Below are 14291 nucleotides of genomic sequence, written 5' to 3'. Positions count from 1 at the left end.
CATAGCTATAGAATGCTTTGTGGTTGTCCCTAGAATCAGTGGCAATTTTGTTTTTGTAGCTAGCTTTGGAGGATCTTAAAAGGGATCTCAGCTTCTTACTGAGGCTGACCAGGGAGCTCCTCCACTCATGGGATTTTACTCTCTTTTGCAACAATTTTTTACTTCTGTTGTAGAGTTTGTTTATGGCAGGGGACCACCAGACTGGCTTCCTTTTTTTGGAGGATAGTGCCTTGGTTCTGTTTAGGATAGCACAATCCATGCACTTGTGTAAGTGCTTATAGAGTGCATTTGTGTAGGATTCAGCAGTTGTAACTGTATTGTCCATCTGCATGGGTGTCATGAAGTTCACCACTTCTGTCTTAAAAAGCATGAAATTGGCTTTGGAGAAATTTTTTACCATGGTTTCCTTAATGGGGGGTGGGGGTGGGATGTGGATATCTAGGGTGATTAGCTTATGGTCGGATCTGACCAACAAGGAGTTGACTTCAGGTGTGGAACACTGGTCACTCATGTTGGTATTGACTAGGTCTAGGATATTGTTGACCCTGGTGGGGATGTGGATAAGTTGATCCAGGGCACTGGAATTTATGAATTCCAGAAAGCGTTAAGTGAAGAAGTTGGTACATGAGTAGTTTTCCCAGTTAATGGTGGGGTAGTTGAAATCGCCCATTATTACAGTGTTTGGTTTAACCCTAATATTTTCCAGTGTATCAAGAAAAGAGGAGTAGGAATCCAGGGGCATGGTGAGAGATCTGTAGCAAGCTACAATTTGGATTGCAGTTTTGCCCAGAGTTAGTTGCACTTGGATAACCTCAGATGCATTATGCTGAGCAACTAGCCTGGAGGTGTGGGTATCCTTAATGAATATGGACACACCTCTTTGGTTTGCCTTTGATGTTCCTGTCCAGGTTAGGTGGCCAAAAAGTGTGATATGAGTTATAGCCTGGTAATGCAGGGATGCTCTCCTGAGCCTTGAACCAGATCTCAGTCACTGTACAAATATTGATATTCTCCATTTTAAGGAGTGCCTCGAGGGAGTGCATTTTGAGATTTAGACTTCTAGCATTACCCTCAGTTTTTGCTTGCCTGTTCCTGATACGGTGGTGAATTTGTCATTTGAGCCTTGCCTAAAAAAGGCACTATAGGGGTGGCAAGAGCCTTAGCCAGTATCCAGAATCCCAGGGGTGACAGGTGCAAGCCATCTCTGGCAAATCATCATGGTCTGTCGACCATGTCGTCCCAGGCAGACAGATACTGGATCCCCTTAGAATGACACCAGAAGCTTAGCCAATTGTTGAACTCATTCATTTTGTCCTTGTACTGCGGTATCATTCTGAGTGATGGCAGAATGCTACTCAGGCTAGTGGTATACCTGCTTGGGCTACAAGATCGGAGAACTCTTCCATGTATCTTTTCATGTAGTCCAAGGAGGTATGTTTCAGGTCATTCACACCACCATGGACAATGACAGAGTCATATTTGTACTTGTTGTGGACTGACCTGAGTGCGTGGGTGATGTGGCGGATCCTGGCTCCCGACAGGCAGCTGACAGTAACTTTCTCCTTGTTTAGCCTGGTGAGTGGAACATCAGTTTGCCTGACTATAGAGTCACCTATGACTAGTGTGTTGGGTACGTTGTTTCGCCTTATGGGCTGTGGTTGAGTGGCACACTGAGTCTGTAGGCTATGTGTCATTTGAGATGTGTTGAGGGGTGGAGGTTGCTTGCGTTTCTGTTTTGGAGGTCTCTGTTGCTTGAGCAGATTATTACTGAGAGCCTCCGCAAATGTTTTTGTGTTTCTATGTGTGGATTTTGGTGGTGTAGGTTTAGTGGGACTATGTGATGAGTGTGGTGTGGTGCAAATGTTTACCTTTTCCTCTTGACTGTAAAGTTCAGTCTTGGTTAGAGAGAGCGTTACCTCCAGTTTGGCTAGATAAGTGCATCTCTCACAGGTTGTAGTGTTGGGTGGTAGGAGGAGAGGGCTGTGTACACGAGGCAATTGCTATATTGCCCCAAGATGCCCAGATTCATCAGATAGACAGGAGAGAACACTGGGATCTGATCCTTGGACATGCCTGAGTAAAAAAATATTTTCTGCTAGACAAGTGAGGAACGTGAGTACAAGAGCTGTAAGTGAGGAAAGTAAGTAAAACACTGTTTTCCTCTAGGTAATTAAGAAGGTTGAGTGCTGTAGTAATTTGTAGCTTATTTAGTGCTTACAATGAGTTCTGAACAAGTGCTCAGCATGAATAAGCAAATTCAATGCTAAAACTAAGAATTTGTATCTGAACTAGACTAGTTACAGGAAAGAAACAAGTGCAAATGTGGGCTTTTAAATCAGAATGTTGGAAGAGATGGAAAAATTGCCCAAATGGCCAATAACTACAATTTCTGGGCCAGGAACCACTCCTTATGTGGTAGATAGCTCCCACTGATAAGCTAGCAGGCTTCCTTCCAACACAGAAAGGTTTGGGGGTCCCAAAAGCTTGAAAACAGTCCTGGATACAGCAAATCTGTACCTGAACTAGACTGGTCACAGGAAAGGGGAGAAACAAGTGCAAATGTGGGCTTTTAAATCAGAAAGTTGAGTGAGATGGAAAAACTGCCTAAACGGCCAGTAACTACAATTTCTGGGCCAGAGCCACTCCTTACATGGTAGTTCAGTTACCTAGTGCTTACCACTCCCACTGATAAGGTAAAAGGCTTCCCTCCAACACAGAAATGTTTGGGGGGCTCAGGAGCTTACAAACAGTCCTGGATACAGGTGTACCAAGACCAAGTTCAAAACCTACAGACAGTATCAATTAAGATACATGTGCTGCACAAGCAACACCTCACTCCACCCCAGGCCCACCATCCCCATCTGTACCTTGCTGGTGCCAGTCTACACCTATATGTTTGCCATTCATTAGCAGGGACTAGGCCAGTACATATGGTGTTCTGAATTTAGGACACTGAAAATAACACTTGTGTAGCTCATTGCTGTCAAGCATCTGCAAAAAGGCTGAGGATGGGGAGGGTTGTCATCCTGAAACACAACAGTGAACTGAAATGGACATCCAAAGCTTTCTAAGAATGGCTGTATCTGCACGTACTCAAGGTCATGAATTGTGGCAGACATAACCTTGACTCCACAGCAATAGTGAAGGCACTGTGTGACCTCCAAGGGCTGTGCACATGAGATGACCTTGCAATCTTGCAGAGTTGGGGGACATTTGTAGGGTAATGACAAAATACTGGCAAGGGAAGATGGGCCATGCTTGTATACTCCTTCCAGGAATAGTGACTGATGTAGTACACTTAACAGTTGGTGCAACAAACCATCATATTAAGGGTGTGCACACTTGTGCACCCACAGATTGTATGCATCTCAATCAGCATCTGCACAACTAACACATTTGTTTGATACCGCATTTGATTGCACAGGTCATATGTCACATATCAGGTTCATGTAATGTTAACATATGCAGTATTGTGGCCCCATGGCATATCAGGGAAGAGAATGCCATGTCAGTAATGGTGTGTATACTTCTCATAGCCACAGTAAGGTTTGAAGGTTGTCAGTGTAATTGTATTTTAATGGTCATACATGCACCGCTGATAATGAGATCTGTAAATCAGACATCATGCATTCACTATTGACATCTGTCCACATATCATCTCAGGTATGTGTTGGACAAACACATAGGAGCTCTGAGCAGCAGAGCAAACATAACTGACACACATATACACATTCAGCAATGGTGTGTACACCAGTAAGGTATGGTGCACAGTACATGCCAGGGTGCTGAACAGGTGCACAGCAATACTGTGTACATGGGTGCAGTGTATTCCAGGGGCAGGGACATCACCTACTAACACAACTCATGCATCACAGAGACATATAATGTTGGTAACAGGGATGGACTATAGCTGCAGTGCATGCTGTTGAGTGCCTTATGTCATGCATGTTGACAGATGGGTAATGAGAGGTCTGTGTGTAATATTTTTGTGCAATCTCACCTGTAAGTGTGTGTGTGTGTGTGTGTGTGTGTGTGTGTGTGTGTGTGTGTGTGTGTGTGTGTGTGTGTGTGTGTGTGTGTGTGTGTGTACAGTTAAGCAATGATGTTCAGGTCTTAATGTGTGTTTCTTGTTTTCCCCTCATAGGTGGCAAGGTGGGTCAGGGTCCCCCCTGCAGGCAAACTGATGTTAGTGTCCATACAGACTCTGGCAATGATGATAGGTGTGTTGAGGTACAGGCAGGGTTGGCAGGGGCTGAAGCTGTGCCATCATTTGCCATCCCACTGTTATCCACCCCATCCCCGCACACAGTCACATTGCCTATACATACCCCATCATCAGTGGCCATAGATGAGGGACAGTTGGTGGGTGGTGGCATGGGACATGACAGTGTGGTGTCTATGACACCTGTGTCTGGACACAACAGCCATAGCTGGATGCCCAGCTAGGTACCACAGAGGCAGATGTACAAGGGTGCTCATAGGAGGGATGCTGGTCATCATGCTCCTGGCAGACGTGCCACAGCTGGTGTCACCAGACGCATGTTTCAGGCTGTCATGGAGGTGCAGGTATGTATGGAAAGGTATACCAGGCAGGGTCTGAGGCTGCAGAGGGCTACTCCATCTGCTGTTACTGACAACATCCGTGATCTTGCAGGTGCCCACCGTTATTTTGCAGAGGTCCTGGATAGATGGTTGGGTGAGATGGGAATCCTCAACCATGGAATGTCTGCACTTGAGCATATGGTGGGAATAATGTGACAGCCACGTGGACATAGGCCAGCAACACCAACAGGTGGAGGTCAACGTGGACATGCAAGAAGTCAGAGCCACTCCTGTAGTAGCAGTACCAGCCCCAGCACTGCAGGGGGGGTGCTGCCCACAAAACAACATAGCAGGCCACGTGCACTTGGCCCTGCCCAGTCCCAAGAGGGACCCAGATCCAGTAGACATATGTCATCATCAGGGGAGAATACCATATTGTGGCTTGTACCTGGTAGTGCCCGTGGAACCCCTGGCAGGCACAGTTTCATGTCCATGGCTGGAGACAGTGAACTGTACACTCTGCCAGGTATGGTCTGCAGCTGTCCAACAAATCCCTGTATAGGGCAGCCACATGGCAGAACTGTGTGTATGCATACACATACACATCACCAACACAGCTAGGGCAACCCCATACCTACACACACCACATTGGCACAGCTCAATTAATAATGAAACCCCCCAACACACACACATGATGTCAAACAAATGGCTCAGCCTAGGCCTCTGGCAAACCCAAAACACACCCTGTGCATATGATGATACCTGTGCCACATTCCTGTCATCCATAACATTGATGCAGGGACAGGCTAATATGGCTGTACTATGGTGTACCAATGTAATGCTGTGTAACATGTTTTCAGCACTAAAGTTTAATGCTTACATGTCAGGATGTGTAGCTGTCAAGCCATGATGCATTGCAGCTGTTATTAACACTGAGTGATTGTGGTCTCCATAATGTATTCCATTTGTGTTGTAGGTGTCTATGTGTCAGCAGGATGCTGGTCTGCTGTTGTTTCCTACAAGGGGTATGGCAATGTGGTGACACCTTGACTGTGCCATATCCTGGGTACAGCTGAACACAAGTCACAGGTCTGTATAACAGTTACTGCATGTGCTACATGCCTGATAGGTCTGAGGGGTGTATACAGGTAAGTGCATGGTGGCTGATGTCAGCAGCCCTTCTACAGTGAACAATAGTAAGTGTACTGGGTGGTACACACCACATGTTTGTATATAACATGCACACACACACACACACACACACACACACACACACACACACACACACACACACACACACACACACACACACACACACACACACAAAGAGGCTTTGGTGTTGATGCAATACACAGAGAATACTGTACACATGGATGGATATACTGTTGCAAGGAACCCATTTTAGCCTATGTAATTCCACCAAGACAGAATAGGCACAAGATCACATTGGAAAATATTCAGTCTGATAGTTTAATGTCATTGACAATGATACTGGCAGGTGTATGTCCCCTTCCCCAATGTAGTGCAATCCTCAACTTGGTAAACATAGGTGTGCTGGTGTGGGTGGCACAGGCCTACCCTTTGGAGGGTATAGGCTGGTGTAAAACTGCAGAAAGTGTGATTGACAATTACTTAACCTGTTAACATAAACTGTACAGTATTACAGTCAACTAAGCAGGGGGATACACTCAACAATAACCACAATGATGGTGTCTGTGTCCACAAGATCCACATCCAGCTATATATACAAACCCCAGTATCACTGTACAGATATACAGTGGGCAAGAGGGCATTTACACATCCACTATTAGTTTTGATGGAATGAATTTCCACAAGATGATACCTGGGAAATGTTAGCATTTGACAGTCAGTTCTTGGACAGATGACCTCCTGGGACATGTATATTCTGCAAACTGAAGTAGATCTGTTCACACACACACACACACTCACACACACACACACACACACACACACACACACACGCATACTCTTACCTGGCAACACTGGGACTATAACCCCATACCTAGGTACTTATTGCTACTAATGTGTGTGGCTTTAATTGCACACACCATGCAGCTTTTAGGATGAGGTGTGTTCCAGGTTACATGTTAAGTGAAGAACATCACCATGCCTTGTACAGTATGGTAATGGGGGATATAATGGTAGTTTAGGAACAATACAGTGTGACATACTGTCATATACACATTGACAAACACATAGTCATACACACATCTGAGAGAGAGTGCTAACTACCTTGTCAGTGTGTCCATTCTGTTACAGCTAAGTTGCACACAGCAAATGCATCATTGGGCTGGATAGTGTAATCTGTTACCTGTACGGTTGATTGTAACAGTGGTCCCCATACAGTGGAACTTGGGACATTTACTGTGAGTACCATGGTGTAAAGACAGTATACCCACCACCTACACCCCACATTGGATATCGTACTCACTGAAACACATGATAATACTCTGACGTACCCACCATCACACATTGACCAGGACTGCAATACAACCCCTTGTCTATCTCAAGAGTGCTGCTACAAGGATATGCATCTATTGCACATGCCACAGGGATAGTAGGGTGATGCTTTGTCATGGCTGTCCTACGGTCAGCAACATCACTATCCTATATACTGTGTGGCAAGGTGTATTGCATTAGGAGAATGTGGCCTCAGAATGCTGTATCCTACAAATATACACACTTTTAAACATACACACACTTGCCAGGACTCAGAGGATAACCCATGCCTATCTACCCATTTGTACAACAGTGTTGTGCTGGTTCCACAAGCTCCAGGTAGCCCAAAGGGGGAAGAGTGTAACAAGGTACATGTAATGTCCATTACAGCAGTATCCATATCTAACTATGGCAATGGGGGTGCAGTGGGTTTGAAGGGCCTCAGGGTATTATCAACTACAGGTTTACAAACACACAGACACTGTTATTCTCAGTAATGCACACTAACACATTTGTCAGTACTGGGGTCCATAGGTGCAGGTGTTCATAGGTGTGTACCAGGATATTGTCCATGGATAGATGGGAAGAGTAGGGGATGTGGGTACAGTGGTATCATGCCACATGCCATTTGCCAGCAGGCCATCTATCAACTGCTGCCATGGGAGTGATCCTCAGGGCGAGAGTTAAATGCAATGGCCAATCATCTGGTTGCCTCTTGCAGAGGGCCAGTGAGGTGCTCCAATTGACATGTATGCAACATGTATTACATAACATGGTCAGTGTCTATCTTGGAGACCTGTTCCCAAGCATGTTCTGCTGACTGTGGTAGTGTAGTTGAAGTATTCATGGCATCAGGTGGGAATTCGTAGCTGTGGCATTCATAACACAGCTGGGCAGACATGTCAGAGTCACTCAAGCATAGATTGCCTGTAAGCAGTCAAGATGGATACCTGACATCTGCACATCTCTACAGAGGACAGGCAGACATCAGCTAGCCAACTGGTTATGCATTAGTATGAATGTGTTGACAGAGAGACATCTGACAACGATAGGTATGCCATTACTACATGACAGCAGCCCTCAATGACATGTCCTATACACACAGTAGTCTACAGTTAATATCCACATGTCAGATCAATATCCAGTAGGAAATATTTAATGACACAAAGCTCACACACCAAGAACATGACAGTGAGGACTTACAGTCCATCTTTGCATGGAGGGGTGTTTGGTTCTAGTACTACAATCTGCAATCTACTCTTACTTGGGAAAGCACTGTCAACAGTGGTAACATACTGATACACTACATGCCAATGTGACTGCATATAACCTGGGATACTAAGCACATATGTAATACATTCAAATGGAAAAGAGTGTTCTACAAGCCATATATACTCAGGTGTCCCAAACAACAGACTCACACTCCTTGCTACTGTAATGACAGCACATAGACACATGTTACGTACATGGAATTAAATACACTTATTAAAGATATCATTACCCTGCTATTTTATCAGACTGGAATGTGATCAGTGGTTACCAGGGCTGACCCATGCTTAGCAAGTTTCAGCATTGCTGCAATATAAATGATAAGCAGATTTGCGCACTGGTAAGCAAAGCTGAAACGGTATAAGCATCTATATGTTTAACCATATGTTATCAGTGCTTACCATTGCTCAAACCCACACAAACCCACTTAAAGCTGCTCAAAACTGCCTTAATCACTCTGTATCCAAAAGCCCTTGTTCTGCCCAGCAACAAAATCTACAGCCCTTGCAAGTTTTGAACCCATGACCCTGTACATTATAGTCACAGCAGTTAACCACTAAGCCATCATATCTCTGAAGATGACTGTTGTTTTTTTTCCAATATATCTGTCAATAAACATACTGAATAGTATTGAACAACTGCTTTGATTTCTACAATTGTGTAGTACTTGTTAGTGAAATTACTGTTAAATCAAGTATGTTGTTATATCTGAATATACACATATCAAATTATTTCATTTGAAATGTCAAGCATGGGGAACCGGCATCTCCATGCAGTGCGGAATGGAAAGATTTCCATTTCCGCACTGTAGTGTGATCACGAGGGGTGTAGGGGGGCATAACCACCCTGCTAGCATCATTAAAGTTAGTTTTGTTTTTGTCTGCTTGTATGTTCGACATTTCAAATGTCGATCATATGGTCTCGGCCATATGGATTTTGACATTGTAAAATGGTGATCATATCAAGTAGACCCATAAATAAATAAATATATATATATATATATATATATATATATATATATATATATATATATATATATAGGTCTAGGACTATTCAATGAAGCACATTTCACAGAAACACATTTAACTGTGCACAATTCACTGAAAGCTCAATTCACTGAAAACACAATTCACTGAACTACATTTCACTGAAAGTTATATATGGCCTTTTTCCCACTGTAGTGCAACCCTGGAGTTAGAATATATAGTAAGGGGGGTGTGGGGGGCACCTCCCCCACATTGGGTGGTGTGTGGAGCATAACCCCCCCACCTATTTTAAATATTTTGAACTATACACATGGATACTTGCAATTTCAATACATTACTCTTCTAAACTTAATATTATATCCAAACTATGTGGGGGCTATGCCCCCAATACCCCCCAATGTGGGGAGTGGTGCCCCCACACCCCCCTAACTATATATACGAACTCCAGGGTCGCACTACAGTGAGGAAAAGGCCACATATAACTTTCAGTGAAATGTATTTCAGTGAATTGAGTTTTCAGTGAAATGTGCTTTCAGTGAATAGTCCTAGACCCATATATATATATATATATATATATATATATATATATAGACATATATGTATAGCATATGTCCATAACATGTAGTGGAGTCATATCTCAGCACCAATAGTCACAACCTTTTAGTGCAAGGGGATGTCATGTAAGTATTGCAGGTATAAATGTAGACTTTTGCTACTGTAACAGGGGTTGTCTTAACAGAAATGTTGTGTTGGAAGTCACATCTGATATTGACATGTACGCCAACAGTTACTGACAGACATCATAAGATCATCATAGTAAAGTACCACACAAATCACAGTAATAATCCTGTGGAATACAGCAGAGATATGACCAACAAATCTGGACAGTCTGACACACTCTGGTCAGTCCAGAGGTATACACAGAACCCCTTAGTGCAAGACGTGTGGACCAAGCCTGACAAAGTGGATGTTTACAGCCATGTAAATGGGGATATCATGAAAATACTGGAATAGATAAGCTCACACAGTTTATGCATTCACACACTCCTGTCTGTCCTGCCACATAATAACCAGAGGAGCAGAGGTCACAAGCCCACATACTGCCCACTAGTTAGTGACATACATCTGTACAGCATCTCACTGCTTTGTCAGAAATACACAACAGTTATGTTGGCCCAGCAATAGTACATGTGACAAATATCTGGGCATAACATCACACTGGGTAAATACACTAAGCTGCTGAGCATGTCACAAAGCACTGTGCAAACTACAGGCAGACTGCCCCAACACTGGCCTACATATCTTATGGGGGAATACACATGTGCCTGCAAATATAGCATGCTCTACAGGCATGTAACAGCACAGAGTAATAGCCACCTGTGTGAAAGTGTATACCCATGACCAATCTGAACACAGCCACAGTAACATATGGTAAGCGTACTTAATATTACAGTATATGGACTGTGTGAACAACACCATCCTCATATGTGCCACTCACACACTAACCTTAGATATACTGGGTCAATACACAGTGTATTCCAATGCCTGACTGTGGTATGGGACATGTGTTGGTCTGACCCTAAAAACATGTACGGTGATAGGTTACCATACACTGCAGCAGCATGCAACATCACATAGCACAGGACCAAGAACAATGACATCTACCACAGTCTGTACACAGGCCAAGGTACATATTCACAATACACACTCTGTCGACAATCACCATAAGTACACAGACCTCACTACTGTATGCACTACAATAGAGTGTCCAGGTTTTGTCCTCAAATATAAGGCCTACTATACATAACATGTCTGGCAGTCTGATATCTCACTGGCTTGTTATCAGGTATGATGTCAGTAAATAATGATGGACTGAATATATGCACCTCTTACTGCATGACATATGTACAAAGGTTGACAGTGTTGTGGCTGGAGGCACAAACACAGGGCCAATATTGATATGTTGCTGTGATAAACCCATACATTTACTGGTGTAACAGGGTTTGTTGTGACATATGTCTTCTGAGGGATATGAAGTCAGTAACTCACATTGCTGTCACCATGTACTGACTGCAATCCTCAGAGTATGCTACTGCATTTCTAAAGATAGGAAATGTGTGAGTATCACAACACATGTAAGACTCCAAACATTAGCCAGTCTGCAGATTGCCCTACAGGTGAGTTTCCTCAACCACATAACACTGTCATGACAGATATTAAATCATTTAGGACGGCCATATCCACGCAAACCCTGTTAAACCAATATTACTTCAAATATTGAAGAGCAATACTTACATTGTGTCCTCATGTCTGGAACATCCCCCTCCTGGTTGTTATCCTGTCTCCACAGTGTATGTTGTAAGAAGTATATCCAACTACCCTCAGTGATGCTGTTTGTCAAACACCCACATGAAGTCCTGTTCATAGTGAAGAAAAAGGGCCAAGACACACATGAAGTGCTTGGTTATAGGAGAGTGTTTCCATGCAGTTGGCTACAGGAATGATACCACAGCTGTTCCACATGCAATCAGCTAGTGCAATTCATGTACAGGCCATTAGCTGATCATGAGCATTACTTACAAAACTCAAGCTGCTGCCTAAGCAAAGCAGGTGTACTTTTCCACATCCACCAGAGAGAGAGTAAGAGAGAGAGAGAGACAGACAGAGACAAAGTAAGAAAAAAGGGAATTGGAGAGTAAGCGCCAAGCATGTTTGTGTATGATCCATGGGTGGAGAGTGGTATCTGGGCATTATCATGATTGCCTATATTGTATACTAATCCATACTGTTACATGGTAATTGCACATGGCTGTACTCATTTATGGCTGAGGATTGTCGATAAGAATCTCTACAATGTTTGGAAAGCGTTGGCCTTGTAATGTTGACAATGGGACATGTAGCTCCTCAATATAATGATGTGGCAAAATCCACAATGCAATGAACTCTGTCATTACACAATCACCTCAGCACCCACAAAGGACACTGATAACACATACACATACCAGTACTGAGTTCCAGACCCCTATCTGTCTATGTATTGCTATTACATTGTTATGAAGTTATTGCACATGCCAAGGAGCTTACATGTTTGAGAGCTGTCCAAAGGTATCTTTGAAGGTGAGTGACATCAGCAACAGTGATAAAGGAGGGATAAGGGAAGTGTAGTACATGTGACTGTCCACAAAAGCCAGTGTCAAGGAAGACAAAACCACACTCCCTTAGGGAATCACACACATTATCACAGTTGGCAGGATCAGGAGTAGAACTTCTACCTAACTAGCTTGCTACACTACAGTATTATGCAGTTATCACATGTGCCACAGAGCTTATCAGGCTAATATATGGCCAAAGGGTTATTTCAAGGTGGCTGACATCAGAAAGAGTGCAGTAGATCAATGGGAGGTGTAGTGAGTGTAAATGGCTTCAAAATCATTAATCTACAAACACACACATACACACACACACACACACACACACACACACACACACACACACACACACACACACACAGAGACACACACACACTTGCCAGTACTGACATGCATGGGTTCATTGCTTCACAGGTGTGTAGTAGTTGACTGTGCCAGAAGGCTGTACAAGTGTAGACAAAGGGAATACCTTGGCATCAGGCCACATGACAATGGTGTCCATTGTGGCTCAGGGGTGTAGTCCCTGGATTGGCCCACACAGGTGGGTATCGTATTTACCATCCACTCATCTGGGTTACTATTGTGGGTGGCCAGTGCTGTGCAATGCTTGCCATGTATGTGATCTATATTCCATAACATGGACAGTGTCTGGGTTGTGCACATGTCCCACATGCATGTTCTGTGATGTGTGGAAGCGTACTTGGGGTCACCAGGGCAGAGTGTTATCATCTGATGTGACATTTCTGACCTCATGTTGTGAGACCTGGCTATGGAACTGAGCTTGTTCCTGTACCTACATTGACAGCATGAATTCAATGGAGTTAGTTTCATCTGTCCATACAGGGCATGTGTATAAGGAATGGTATTCCCTTTGTGGGTTACATTTGCAGATGCTACAGTTGTTGCAGGCATCCAGTGGCGAACATAGCAAAGGACCACTGTGTGTGTGTGTGTGTATATATATATATATATATATATATATATATATATATATACACACACACACACACACACACACACACACACACACACATATACATATATATATATATATTTCTATGTGACTATATATATATATATATATATATATATATATATATATATATATATATATATATACATACATATATATATATATATATATATATATATATATATATATATATAAAATGATATATATCTATATATATATGTGTGTGTGTGTATATGTATATGTATATATATATATATATACACACACACACACACATTGGGCAGGATTCACGAAGGCTTGCACGGAGTCTAAGAGTAGTGTAAGACTCCATGCAGCCTTCACGATCCAGGAACAGCCCAAAGTCCGTGTAAGAGACCAGCTAAAACGTCTCTTACACGGAGTGGGCGTGGATAAGCTAATCACCTCACTTGCAGCCGAATAGCATGCAAATGAGGTTGATTAGTGATCCAGGAAGCCCAAAGCAGCCCGTGTAAGAGCCGTTTTAGCTGCAGAAATGTACTCAGTTGACAACTGAGTACGTTTCTGCAAAACACAATGGAGCCATGTCAGCTCCAAATAAAGGGTGCATATGTGTCAGGCAGCATGCCAATGGCCAAGTATGTGGCCATTGGCAAGGTAACCTGATGCAAAATTAATAAAAATATAATTTTTTTTTCGGTGATCGCCGATGTTTAAACCCAGCGCAGCCCCGCGCAAACGGGCTGCGCTGTATAAAACATAAAAATGAAGGTTATAAACCCACAAATGTGGGTTTTATACAATACATGGATTTACAATGCAGGGATCAGCAGACCAAAAACAACAGGGCCACCGTGTAGTGGTTGCTAAGGGGGGAAGCTGAGTCTAAGACATGTAACTAAGCATTAGTAGGCAATCTGATGCAAATGAGTG

The sequence above is a fragment of the Protopterus annectens genome, chromosome 2.part0, assembly GCF_019279795.1.
Source record: "Protopterus annectens isolate FY-2018-M chromosome 2.part0, PAN1.0, whole genome shotgun sequence".
NCBI lineage: Eukaryota > Metazoa > Chordata > Ceratodontiformes > Protopteridae > Protopterus > Protopterus annectens.
This window is presented reverse-complemented; position numbering follows the sequence as displayed.